General features: G+C 39.1%; 1 long non-coding RNA gene across 3 annotated transcripts in view; it reads left to right on the top strand.

Annotated features, from left to right (window-relative positions):
* LOC124995010 (uncharacterized) overlaps positions 1-11,893 on the top strand; it is a 72,474-nt gene extending 60,581 nt beyond the window's left edge. For all 3 annotated transcript variants that reach the window (XR_007110593.1, XR_007110592.1, XR_007110591.1), the window contains exon 3: positions 11,675-11,893. This is a non-coding gene — a long non-coding RNA (uncharacterized LOC124995010). The remainder of the gene's footprint in view (positions 1-11,674) is intronic.
* The last annotated feature ends 1,293 nt before the right edge of the window (positions 11,894-13,186 follow it).

Genomic DNA, 13,186 nt, shown 5'->3' with positions numbered 1-13,186 from the left:
AGGGGAAAAATACGCTGACTCTTTAGAGAAGCTCTCCGGGGCATTTACTTTTGAGGGAAATGCTTGTGTGTGTGTGTCACACAGGAATGCAGAGGAGACTGAGGGATGGCAATGGAGAGCACCCTCAGTGCTATCCATAATGCATGCAGTAGTACATGTTCTAAGTGCACTTCCTAAAATGGCTTGTAACAATTTTTTTTTACCCGAAGTGTTATGGGATACATTTGGCTGCTAAGACCCTGTGGTCCAATATGCTACTGTTTTATGGCTGGGTCTTATGTGGTAATAAATCTAGTTCTTATAAAGGAATAAGTACACCTCATGAGCTTTAAATACTCTGTAAATATTTCTGCCAAGAGTTTTAAAAACATTTATTTTAGTTTATACAGTAATTGTACATAAGTGAATTCAGACATTTCCATATGTATTTACAATGTGTAAAGATTAGATCAGGGTGATTGACATCTGTCACCTCAGACATTTTTGATAGGTGTTTGGCAGCAGAAGACTATATCAAGTAGGAAGTGTTTATATTGTGTTGCTTCCTAGGGTAAGAAGTTAGGATTAAATGTTTTTGCAGAAATTAAAGAGCCTGAATTGCCCACTTAAATATATTGACAGGTTTTATAGGCCTAAAGGAAACTGAAGTTTGTCTGTTAAAAAAATTAATGCCCAGCCAAGTGTGATGGTATTGCCTGTAATCCCAGGGACTTAGAGGCAGGAGGATTGCAAGTTCAAAGCCAGCCTCAGTACTTTAGTGAGGTCCTGTCTCAAATTTAAAAATAAAAAGAGCTGGGGATATGGTTAATCGCCATTTGGTTCAATCCATAGTACAAAAACAAAAAAAAAAAACAGTGAATGAAATCTTGACTAGGTCACACACCAAGATTCCTCTAGTTCATTTATTAGCTCAATCACTTAGGTTTGAGACTGCAAAGTCCTTGTTACTATTTATAGTAAAGTCTAACTAGAAATTGGTTGTTAGTTCAAGTAGCAGTATGTAATTCACCTGTACTGAGTTCTTCATCAGGAAGGAGGAAAAGAAAGCATCTAGAGAGTTAAAAAGCATTGTGATCCTCCACTAAAACAATAGGGTGTAATTGTCTTAGAAATAAGACTAGAGGGGCATGGGAGTGCACTCCTGTAATCTGAGCAACTTGGGAGGCCGAGGCAGGAGGGATCACAAGTTCAAGTCTGTCCTTGTCTCAAAGTAAAGAAGGGCTAGGGACATAGCTCAGTTGTAGAGTGCTTTCCTACCATGTGCAAGGCCCTAGCACTGAAGAAAAGGTTCAATCCCCAGCACTGAAGAAAAAAAAAAAAAAAAAAAAAAAGATATAAAGAGAGAGAAAGAAGAAAGATTGACAGGTACCTAAACTTGCCTACTCTCATCCCAGAGTTCAGTTCCTTCTGCTTCTCCTGTCCCTGGTCATTGCCTCACTCTGGCCCACCTTGCCTGCACCCTAGGGTAGAGAAGAGAAGGGACAAAAAAAGTAAGAAGGGGCAAAAGAATACCTAGGCCAGCCTCCTGTTAATTTGGGATGACTTAAGAACTTTAGGAGAATGTAAGGAAGTGCCCCTAATGTGCATTTGAGGGCTCACTGTGCACGAGTGTTCTACAGTCGTTCTCACACTCACACTAAGTTTCCACGTGGGTATTTTTGTCCCATATTTATAAGTGAGGAAGCTAAGTCCCCAGGGTCACTCAAAGCTGGGATAAAGTATGGGCTCAGTGGTAGACATATGTTCAGGTGTGCAAGGCTATGTGCTGTCTCTTGCACTAAACAGAACAGAACAAAAGTTCAACTGGACACAAAGCTCTCCAGGTAGTTTTTTTTGTTTTTGTTTTTTTTTTCTCTTATTTGTAGGTAAGGGAGGTGAGAGTTCATGGGGTTGGGGAGGGGGTTGCAACTTTTTGTTTTGGTACTGAGGATTGTACCCAGGGGTGCTTAACCACTGAGCTATAACCCCAGTCCTTTTTAATATTTTATTTAGAGTCAGGATCTTGCTAAGTTGCTTAGGGCCTCACTAAGTTACTGAGGCTGACCTTGAACTTACAATCCTCCTGCCCCAACTTCCTGAGCTGCTGGGATTACAGGTGTGCACCACCACACCTGTTCAATTTATTTTCAAACTGCACACGTTTCTTTCTCTGTTCTCCCCAATCTTTCGCCCTCCCTAATCTTGGGAAACAGGATTACCTTCCCCATCCTAGGCAGATTTATCTGTCCTTGAGTACATACCCACCATGGAACCGAGTAATTCAAACTTTGGGAATGGCACCAGAAGATCTCAGAAATGACTATTTCACAAATTAATAAGTGAATTACAACTCAGACATAGAACAGGTGAAATATAGTCTTTGAACCACCTCTTTAAAAGCCCTCTGCTCCCCTTGTTGGACAGAATCACAGCTTCTGGGACAGGAGTCCCCTGTGTCTCTTTTTTGCTAGCAAAGCAATGAAACTTCTTTTTCCTTTTTCTCAAAACCATGTTGTCTGTACTGGATTGGCATCTGGATAAAGGACTGAGCTTTTGGCAATGGGGATTATTGAACTTAAATTCACCATGTCTGTTTGTCTATTCCATATCTCTTTTTCCTTGCTCCCTTTCCCCTTCCTACCTTTCTCTCTTCCACCCTCTTTTCCTCTTCCTTTCTTTCTTTCCTCCCTCCTTCCCTCCTTCTTTCCTCCCTCCCTCCCTCCCTCTCTTCTTCCTCTCCCCTAACGTGGTAGTGTGTTATTCTCTTCTAATTGTTCATGGAGCAGCTGAGAATGAAGACCAACAGGGAGGAAGGAGGAGTGTATGAGTTGATAGGGAGCGGGTACATTCAGACCTAGATGTCCATAAACTGTCCCACTCCTTCATCTTCTACTTCTAAATTACTTCATCTGGGATGACAACTTCTTTCCTAGACCAGCAAATGTGTTTATCAGGAATGATCTGTATTTTATTTAAGAAGCCCAGAAGTGAATGATGGGTCAGTAGAAAGTGCCTGTGTACACTCAGTACAGTGTGAAGTGTACTGAGAACATTTAGTCTTATTGGACCCTTCACTAGGAATGCTAGATGCTTCATGGTTCCAGCTGTTGTCTTATGTAAGTGCTCTTGACCTGTTAAGAGTCTAAGGCCCGAGGATCTGGTGCTAGCATGTCAATAACCAGCTAATAACCAGCTAAAGGGCAGCTGTGAGGATCAAAGGAGACAATACAGCAGTGTTGTTTGGGAACTATAAAATATATATCCATCTATATGTTGCAATGTATAAAATAACACATTAAAGATAATATAATTTCAGCGTGTAATCAGTATAAAGTTATTGAGGTAGTTTATATTTTTTCTTACTAATTTTTCCAAATCTGGATATGTGCAACATATCTCAATTTAAAATTATCTGATTTCTGTGTTCAATATCCAAATATAACTAGTGGCTGTCATTTTGAGTAGTACAGATTTAGGAGCATTTAATTGCTACAATGATAGAAGTAAATTTGAAGGATACCTTTTTAATCCTGAACATAAAGTATTTGTAGAAGTGCCTTATGCTTTTAATAACTAATACATTATTTCAAATGTGTAACTATTCTCAATAAATACAGAAGCAATGCAATTGTAGAAAGTGCAGGAATCTAGGATTTGCCTATTGTTTTAGTGAATCTGTACTATGGTAGGGATATTGAAGAGATCTGACTCGGTTCTGACAACTTGCCATCTGAATGGATGAATGATCTTTCCTAACCTTGTCTCCTATTTCATAACATGGGAATTCTATTATTGTGTTACATAAAATATATTTGATTTCCTGAGTGATAGGAGTGTCTTTTGTTATTCATAGTGAAGCCCAGTCCCAGGGCCTTATGCATGCTGGCCATGAACTCTGCTGCTAAGCTACACCCACTGCCCCAGAGAGGCTAGTTTGATGATCCTTGGGTTTACCTTGGTCTGCAGTAGCTTAGGGTGGGACCCCAATATAACCTCAGGATGGGGCTGGTTTCCAGAAAGACTCAGTGATTACAGGGTTGGAACTTTTAACCCTACCCATGGACCTCTGGGAACGGGAACTAGGTCCTGGAGGTTAAACTTTGTAAAACATCTTGAACAGTAAGATTTGATGAACTTCTTGCTTGGTGAATACATCCATGTGCAAGGATGGGGCACCTCCCACTCTACAGGGGACAGAAGTTCTCTTGCTGAGGACCCTTTCTGACCTCATCCTGTGTATATCCCTCTTTCTGGTCATTCATCTGTATCTTTTGTAATATCCTTTATCATACCTGGTAAACATAAGTAAAATGTTTCCCTAAGTTCTGTGAACCTCTCTAGAAAATTAATCCAATCCCAGGAGGGGATTGTGGGAATTGTGATTTATAGCTAGTCAATCAGAAGTACAATTGTCAGCCTGTTAGTTGATTAAGTCTGACGTGGGAGGCAATCTTGTGAAACTGAGCCATTAACCCATGTGATCTGATGCTATCTCCATGTAGATAATGGCTAGATTGAATTGAGTTACTGGAAACCCAGCTGGTGCCCACTGGAGAATTACTTGGTATATGTGGGGACCTCTCCCTTGGCCTCCCATATCCCGTCACAGAAGTGTTCTGTGTTGTAGGAGTTTAAGATAAACAGTGCGTGTGTTTTGTCTATACATTATACCTGCTTTGAAAGTTAACTGAAGTAAACATGTACTTCAGAAACTATAAAGCATTTGGCTACTTTTAGTTAAAAATCTAATGGAATCATATTAGTCATGCCTGGATCTGATATTACTGTTTCACTCATGCAAACCACTCACACATCTCCATTCTCAAATCTAAGTTAGTAATACAACCCACTTGACTTGTGCAGTGTTGATTTATACCCAGGGATAAGTAGCCACCTTGGCCAATAGACCCATTGCAGTTGCTCCCTCGTATCTGTTTTTTCTACTTAGTCTTTCCCCTGGAGTTATAAATCAGTCATTGTGTCTTGATTTCACACATAGATATAGATCTGCTTTCCTCAAGGAAGATGTGCTCCATGGGCCTCACTGCATGCCAGCTGTGGAAGAGGAGGCTCTCAGTAGGGTCACACACACCTCACAGTAGTAACTGGTTCAGGCCAAGAGACATTTCTAGTGACTTGAAATTTTCAATAAAAAGTAATTGCCATCCTTTCCCCTGTACTTTCTACCAAAAAAAGGATGAGGAGCAAACACGTCTGAACAGTTTACAAAACTATAAACTTCCTGCTTCGGCTGCTCTCAGTATGCTGGAGATATCCTTTCAAGCTTGATTTCTAGGCGTATTTCATGGTTAATCCTAACTATGCTAGAGTAACCAGGAAGAGATTTTTTTTTTTTAAGTTGTAGATGGACACAATACCTTTATTTTATTTATTTTTATGTGGTGCTGAGGATCAAACCTAGGCAAGCGCTTTTATACTGAGCTACAACCATAGCCCTGAAGAGAGACTTTTGATATGTTACTGTTTATACAATGCTTCCCACAATACAGCTTTGACTAGGTTGTGTAGATTCTGATAAGGAGTAAATCCCACATTGCACTTCTGTTATAAACACTGAAAGATGTTGCTTATTTCATTCTTTTAATTTTAAATTTTATATGATCATTGACTTATTGAAAAGTTGCAAAAAATAGAGTTCTCATAATACCTTATGAAACTATAACTATAGTGTAATTGTCGAAACTAATAAATTAATATTGGCATAATACTCTAATACTATGGATTACATTAATTATGTTAATCATAATACTATTAATCACATACTTTCTTTTGATATTTCCTGTCTTTCCTTTGTTCTTTTTCTGTCCAAATGCAATCCAGGTTCTTACATTGTAATCAACTGCTATATATCTAGTTTCCTCTAATCTGTGACAATTCTTCAGTTTTTGTTTTCTTGTGATCTTGACACCAGTGAAGATATGCGTCAGTTAATTTGTGGAATGCACCTCATTTGTATTAGTATGGTGTTTTCTCATGATTGTATTGAGATTCTGCCTTTTAGTGGTAAAAATAACATGGAGGTAAAGGGTCCTGCTCAGTTCATGTGTCAGGGTTGTGTGATGTCCGTGTGTCCTAGTACTGATGATATTAACCTTGGTGAAAGCCATGTTTGCTAGGATTCCAACACATAGTTATCATTTTTTTCATTTGTAATTAAGAGATAATCTGGTAGGAAAACTTGCACTATGCAGTATCTTGTTTGTCCTTCAACTTATATTTACTAATTTTGGCATCTTCTTATAGAACATGTACTTTGTGCTGTTTTCTTTCTTTCTTTTTTGGGGGAGCTATCAAGGATTGAACTCATGGGCACTCGATCACTGAGCTACATCCCCAGCCCTATTTTGTATTTTTTATTTAGAGACAGGGTCTCACTGAATTGCTTAGCACTTTGCTTTTGCTGAAGCTGACTTTGAACTGGTGATCCTGCTGCCTCAGCCTCCCCAGCTGCTGGGATTATAGGTGTGCGCCACTGCGCCTGGCTCGTGCTGTGTTTTCTCATGATTTTTAAAAAAGTTTCATTCTTTGTACATTAAATTTTTTTTTTTTCCCTGTAAAAAAGAGCTGTCTGTTTTGTCTTATTTTTCCCAGGTTTGGTGGGTTGGGGAAGCTGGCGAAGTAGGGTTGTTTAGGATTGGTTAAAACTAGTAAGAATTCGTACAGTGCTGGAGAATAGTTCAGAGGTAGAGCATGCCTGAGTATCAGGTTCAAAGTCTAACATCTCTCCATGCTGCAAATTCTCAGAGCCTCTACCTGGTTGTGCCTTGATTCCCAGGAGGTCCTCCTGCTGCTGGAGCTCTAGTCCTGCCCCACATCCACCCCACCTTCTTGTGGGGTAGGCGAGAGTGCTGCAGTTTGTTCCTGCATCCTCAGGGGTGTGTCTGAGAAACTGGTGCTATTTCTGTTTTATGGTTTCTTAGTACTTTGTGTCTGGTACTACACTAAGGGCAGGATATACAGAGATACATAAGGCTTCCAGGAGCTCTGAGTGTGTTCTTTCAAAAACATAATTGGTATGGTGAACCATTCTTGATTAAAAGGCCTGAAGGCTTCGCACTAAACATAGATATCTTCCATGATTGGATCTCTTCCAATCTGTCTGAAATTGTCATGTCCTCCAGATCACTACTACAATGATATGGGGTCTTAGAGCATCTTAGTGGACCAATTTCAAAACTGTATTACTAAGCAGCCTTGGACTATAGAGTCAACACTGGGTGCCTTAGGGTGGATCTGACAAATGCGAGCTAATATTAAAACCATTGATCAATAGAAGGCATTTTAAATGGAAGGGATACTTTTTGGAAATTAATATTCCCATTTTAATTATTTTTAATTTTTTAATTTATAAATTAAGCAAATGCCTGACAGTGAGTCAGGTGAGGCACTCTTAACTCCTTGTCAGGATCTCTTGCCAGTAACCTTAGTCAATGGTTTGAGGAGATTTGTGCTTAAGCAGCAGCCCTAACACTATGAGGCAGAATGTGTCTCTCCCTATTCCAGAATCATCCCTAGGGGAAAATATGTAAGGGAAGGCCCTGATCTCTTGGTCTGAGGCTGCCCTCCTTTCTACCAACACTTGCAGTGGTTATAACTGGGCAGCTGTCTAGCTGAGGGCTTAGTATTTGCTTGTGTACTTTTCTGATCTAGATATAGTGTTCATTGCATGAAAATTGAGTTTTGCACTCTGGTTTTAGAGAAGTATATAATTTAGAGTATGGCAAAAAGTAAGAGAAAATTGGCATTTTTAATGCAGATTATCATAATAATAGTTATGGCAGCATATAGTGAAGAAAAAAGGTTAGACATTTCAAAAAACTAAATGTGGTTTCATCAGTGAGAAAGCAACAGGAGAGGAGAGGGTGATGTAAGTAGACCACCAGGAAAGAGACAGCTAGAAAGGTGAAGCCCCCAGATCTCCGGGGAAAGGCCTTTGCAAGTTGACTGGGATGTATAATCAGCTTAGAGTAGCTGGGTGCAGGTGGGTTGTGCAATCATTTGGAGGCTTTTATCTAAAGACTGAAGATCTTTGTAGTAGGTCTAGGACATAAATGGGAGTAAAATCCTATTAGTATTTACAGGAACTCTGAAAGTTGGGAAACAATGACTTAGAAGAGTGATTTTTGTCACAGGGAGTTCTAGATGTGATGAGTGTTTTTCTTTACATAAAAGACTAATCCCATGAGAGCTGCACATGGGACCAGAAAATACTGACCACAGGGAAAGGTTATTATGTAGTTGAAGTCAGTTACTACTTTTCCCGAGTCACCTAACCTAGTATGCTGGATTAACTAGAGACTGGGTACCCAGTGGAGCTGGGGTGGTGTATTTTATTCATTTAAAATATCCTTGCTGTAATGTATAAAGCTACTCTCCTGCCCATCAGGTACAACTCTTTTCCCCGCCTCCCAACCACTTGTTAATCTGTGAACATCCTAGCTAGCTATTGGTTCATCAGTCAGCTTGCAAATATCCTTCTCTGATATTGGTCCCCTGTTAGCCTGGTGGAATTCAACTATTTACTGTAGCTTCCTCACCATCTTTTCTGTTCTTCTGTCTGTCCTACTCACTTTTCTCTATCCTCCTGGCTTTTCCACTCTCTCTAGCGCGTGCCCTTTCTTTTCCTTTCTATTTTCCTCTCATTTTCTCTCTTACCCTGCAGGGAGACACTCTGTTTGCTTAATAAATTCCCTTATGTGATTTCCCGTGTCTGGCATGGTTTCATGGGATTTCCTTACACTTGCTGTATTTTTTATTTCATCCTAGTGTGATACCTAGTGTTAGAAATACAGTTTGTTTCCTTTTTTGGGGGGGTATAACAACAAAAGTCAGCTGGATGTTGTGCTTTGGTTGGACCTATCTACTCATTTTTTTTTTTTTTTTTTTTTTTTTTTGCCTGTTTTGAAGTCCCCACATCTTTCTGAGGAAGATTGTTAGAACCCTAGTAGAAACTAAGCAGCTCTCCCAAACTGTGATTTGGGAACTTAGTCCAGTTACAGGGAAGGCAACTCTGCACATACTTACACATTGTACTTCTATTTACGTAAGTTTTAGCCCACTATGTTGCATAGGCAGGAGTGATCTTTCTTGGGTACTTTAGTAGTTCCTTTGACTAGTGGGAAACCTCACAAAAGTCTCATTCCCACCTAGAGTCAACAGCCTATTTCAAGTTAAGCTATATGTCACATGATTCTCTGGTGTATCTTGTAGAAGGTCGGTCCTCAGTGGCTGAACATCTCATGTGGTGGCAGTAGGAGAAGTGACTGCTGGTATTAGAATTGGCATTGATGGTTTCTGAAGGTCTGGGGAGATGGCTTATGGTGTTAAAAAAAAAATGTAAAGGAGCAAAGTTCACATGTTACTTGTGCCTCTTTTATTCCTTCAGGAGAAGAGAATTTTGACTCATTATTCCTCAACTTATTTACCTTTACTATCCTACATGCCAGTATTTAAATGTTTATTTTTTTGCCAGTTTCCAAAATGAATGCAGGGTTGTAAATGCTGAATTTGGTGGTATAAAAACATTTGTTCAGAGTTTACTTTGTTTTTTGTTAGTTCCGCTGTGTAGTGTTTTTATGTTTATCCTAATTAGCATCTGTAGAGCTTTTTCAATTGGTGGCTTAATGCCTTCCTTAGTTTTAGGAAATTCTTGGTCAGTATTTCTGGAAATACTGATTCTATTCCATTTTCCCCTTCTCCCAGTTTGTAATTACATGTATGCTGAAACTTTTTCATCATTTCCTGTGTTTCTTATGCTCTTATGTACTTCTCTCTTTCATTTCAATCAGGAGCTTCTTTTTTTTTTTTTTTTTCATGATAATAGTTTTCATCATTTGTAATTTTCTTCCTGGATGTTTTTTAGATACTAGCCTTTCGATTCATTAATTCTCATTCATATATTAAATTCTTTTTTTTTTTTAAGTTTTTGTTGTTGTAGATGGGACACAATACCTTTTTTTATTTATTTATTTTTATGTGATGTTGAGGATTGAACCCAGTACCTCACACTTGCTGGCAAGCACTTTTCCACTGAACTGCAACCCCCCACCCTCATCTCTTAAATTCTTTAACTTTTTTTCTCCCAGTTCTAGGAATCAAATCCAGGGCTTCGAGCATGTATTCTACTGCTGAGCTAACCCCATGCTCCTTCTTTTTCTTATAAAACATAGGGTCTCCCCATATTGCCCAGGCTGGCCTCAAACTCATGATCATCCTGCCTCAGCCTCTGGTACAGCTGGGATAGTAGGTGTGTCACCATGTCCTACTTGACTTCTTAATTTTTATTTATTTATTTATTTTAAGCAGATTCTGTTTTCTTGGTGACAATCTATCTTTTCATTTATTTTCTTGGCTACATTACCTGTGGGTCTACTTCTTTGTTTCCAGTTTTTGGAACTTTGGATCCAATTTTCTGGCATGCCTGATGATTTTGGATTGAAAATGTGGATGACGACAGCTTCTTTGAGAGTCTGAGCAGATGGCTTTGATGGAGCCATGTGTATTGTTTTCCATATTCCCAGGCCATGATGCTTCAGGGAATTCGGAAGCTTGGGGTTTTCAGTGCTCCTTATACTTTGCTGGCCTGCAAGTCCAAATTTTTTCTTTCTTGCTGAGAGACTGTTGAGCTATTTGTTCTGATGCATTAGGGGCTTTAGGAAGATGCCCCCAGAGGCTTCTTTCTTCCTGGTTTTCCTCAGTGCTGCCTGCTCCTTGGATTTTGGATCTTCCTGTCCTGGCTGCCTTTGGTTGCTTTCACCAGAACCCTGCACACAGCTGCTTCTCATCTTCTGTCTATGTTTCTGGTTGTTCTAAGGAGGATGACTAATTTAGAGCAGCTACTCTATCATAGGCAGAGAGAAAGTTCTTCATGGATGACTTTGGCTTTTACAAAAGAAAATTAGGGTTATTGCAGTTAGCATTTCAAACTTCTTTCACAAGTTCAGTTCACATTAAGGATTTACTGTAATTAAATCTTTTTAAGGGACCTTTTGAAACTTGTTTAATGAAATATTTTAAACTTCACTCACAAATAATATTCGGTTTTGCTTTAAAGTCTTGAGCTGCTTAACCATTGGTTTGATTTTCTGAAATAATTTTCACACTTAAATCTTCCTGGAATTTAAACATTTGCCCAATAAATAAATGATGTCACTGCAAACAGTGTTGGAATTCACATTCTTTACTGATTGAAGGTGCATAAAAATCAGAGGTGTGAAGTCTAGAGCTATAAATTCAGAGAGAAATGTCCTGTGCCAGAGTACTTATCTAAGCCTTTTTTGGTAATAATGTTATAAATTCCAAAAACGAAACAAGATAAACAAACCAGGACATATGATAAAGATCATGTAGGCTGTCCCCAAACTGAAATCATGTGCTTTTCAAGCCACCCAAGTCTTACCTGTGCTTTTCTGTCTTATGAGTTGTAATTTCCATACTATTTACTTAATGAGGAATTTAATTGACATCTAATTGGAGTGTTGGTATTCAAACTTGTGTCTTCCTCCCATTATAGATTCCAAGGTCGTTCTCATCCCAGTGATTGGGCTGTTCATTGGAAAGGAGTCTACTCACTACAGCACAGTTGAAAACGGACTTGGTTTAAGTGTATTATTATCTAGGGTTTACAATCTCATTCATCCAGACTGTCAATTTACTATTGCTTTTCCCTCCACAGAAAGGCAGAAATTCTCCAGATGACTTCCAGTAATGATCAGATTTGTATCCCAATGTCACAAAGAAACAGCAATGGCCTCCCCGGAATGACTTCTAGTGACCTGAAGACATTTACTACTGGAGGAGATGTGTTGAGTTTTCATAACATCTGCTATCGAGTAAAAGTGAAGAGTGGCTTTCTACTTGGTCGGAAAGTAGTTGAGAAAGAAATACTATCGAATGTCAAGTAAGTGCTTTGGCTTTTTAAAAGACCACTTTATTGACCTACAATGAACTTCACAGGTCTTGCCTATTATCAATCAGCTGCTGTGAGCCTTTGTGTACAAATCTTTGTTCGGGCATTAGTGACACATGCTTACTTTTGGTTAAATAGGACTGAAATGATTGGATCACTTGTTAAGTATGTTTACCTTTGAAAGGAACTGACAAACTGTAAAAGTGGTTGTACCACGCGCATGGAGTTTTGTTTGAGAAACCATTAATGTGTCATTTAGCTTTTCCTGTGTAAAAAGTTTTCTTGTGTTTTGGTGGAAAGAGGCCTGGCTGTATGTATGGTTTACTACTTTTTCATTGTGGGGATGTAATTGTAACCTTTGCACTATAGTCCAAGCAGTGAAGTAGTATTGCTGCTATACTTTCTGAGCCAGACATTTCTTAGGTACTTGTGCATTTTATGTACTTTAAATTTTAGTAGCAAAAGGTTGAAATGAGAGTGTATCATGAAAATACTTCGCTTTACAAATACACCTGTTTTTAGTGAATGACCTATTTATAGTAGTTGATAGTCTGTAATAATTTGCTCAATATTTCCCATAAAAATGTCAGATGGAAAATATTTAAATATAAGACAACTATAATTTTAATTGAAGTTATGTAGTTGAAGTGCAAAGTAGTGATAATTTAGGATCAAAATCAATGCAGTTAATTCTATTTTAAAAGGGCCAGCAATTAGGGTTTTCATTCTTTCATTCAGCAAGGAATTCGGAAGGCAGAGCATGGAGTTGAAGTGGGAGCTCGGGTGGGAGGGAAGTGAGTGTTTCTGTAGAATCTACTCACTGCCAGGCACCTCATGAGCTCACAGATGCTGGCCATTAGGGGTGTCAGTGTTTTTCTGATTTCTAGAGAACTAAATCTATGCTTCCCATCTATGGGGTAAGGAATTTGTTTAGTCAGCATGACCTGTGTGTTTAGTTTGTTTAATAGGGGCAATAATTACTCATAAAGCAAGCAAGGAACTTCCCCTGACTCTCCAACGTGAATGTGGTTATAAAGAGTCCTTTGACCCCTGAGTGGCTGCAGACCTATGTGAAATCAGTGGTTTGTCTTTTTACCTCAATGTTTTTATGTGACTGTGGTCTTTTCTTTTAATAAACACCAACTTCCTCCAGAGGGCAAGGAAATGGCAAGCTGGGGTAGAAAGTTTTGGGGTGTGAGGAGAGAAATGGTGAGGATCTAAGGGTTGACTGAACTGAGGCCAGGGGCAGTGCACAGGGCTAGAACTCTCTCCTACAGC

This window comes from Sciurus carolinensis, chromosome 10, assembly GCF_902686445.1.
Source record: "Sciurus carolinensis chromosome 10, mSciCar1.2, whole genome shotgun sequence".
Lineage (NCBI taxonomy): Eukaryota > Metazoa > Chordata > Mammalia > Rodentia > Sciuridae > Sciurus > Sciurus carolinensis.
Note: the sequence above shows the minus strand (reverse complement) of the source record. Positions and strands in the feature narration are given on the sequence as shown.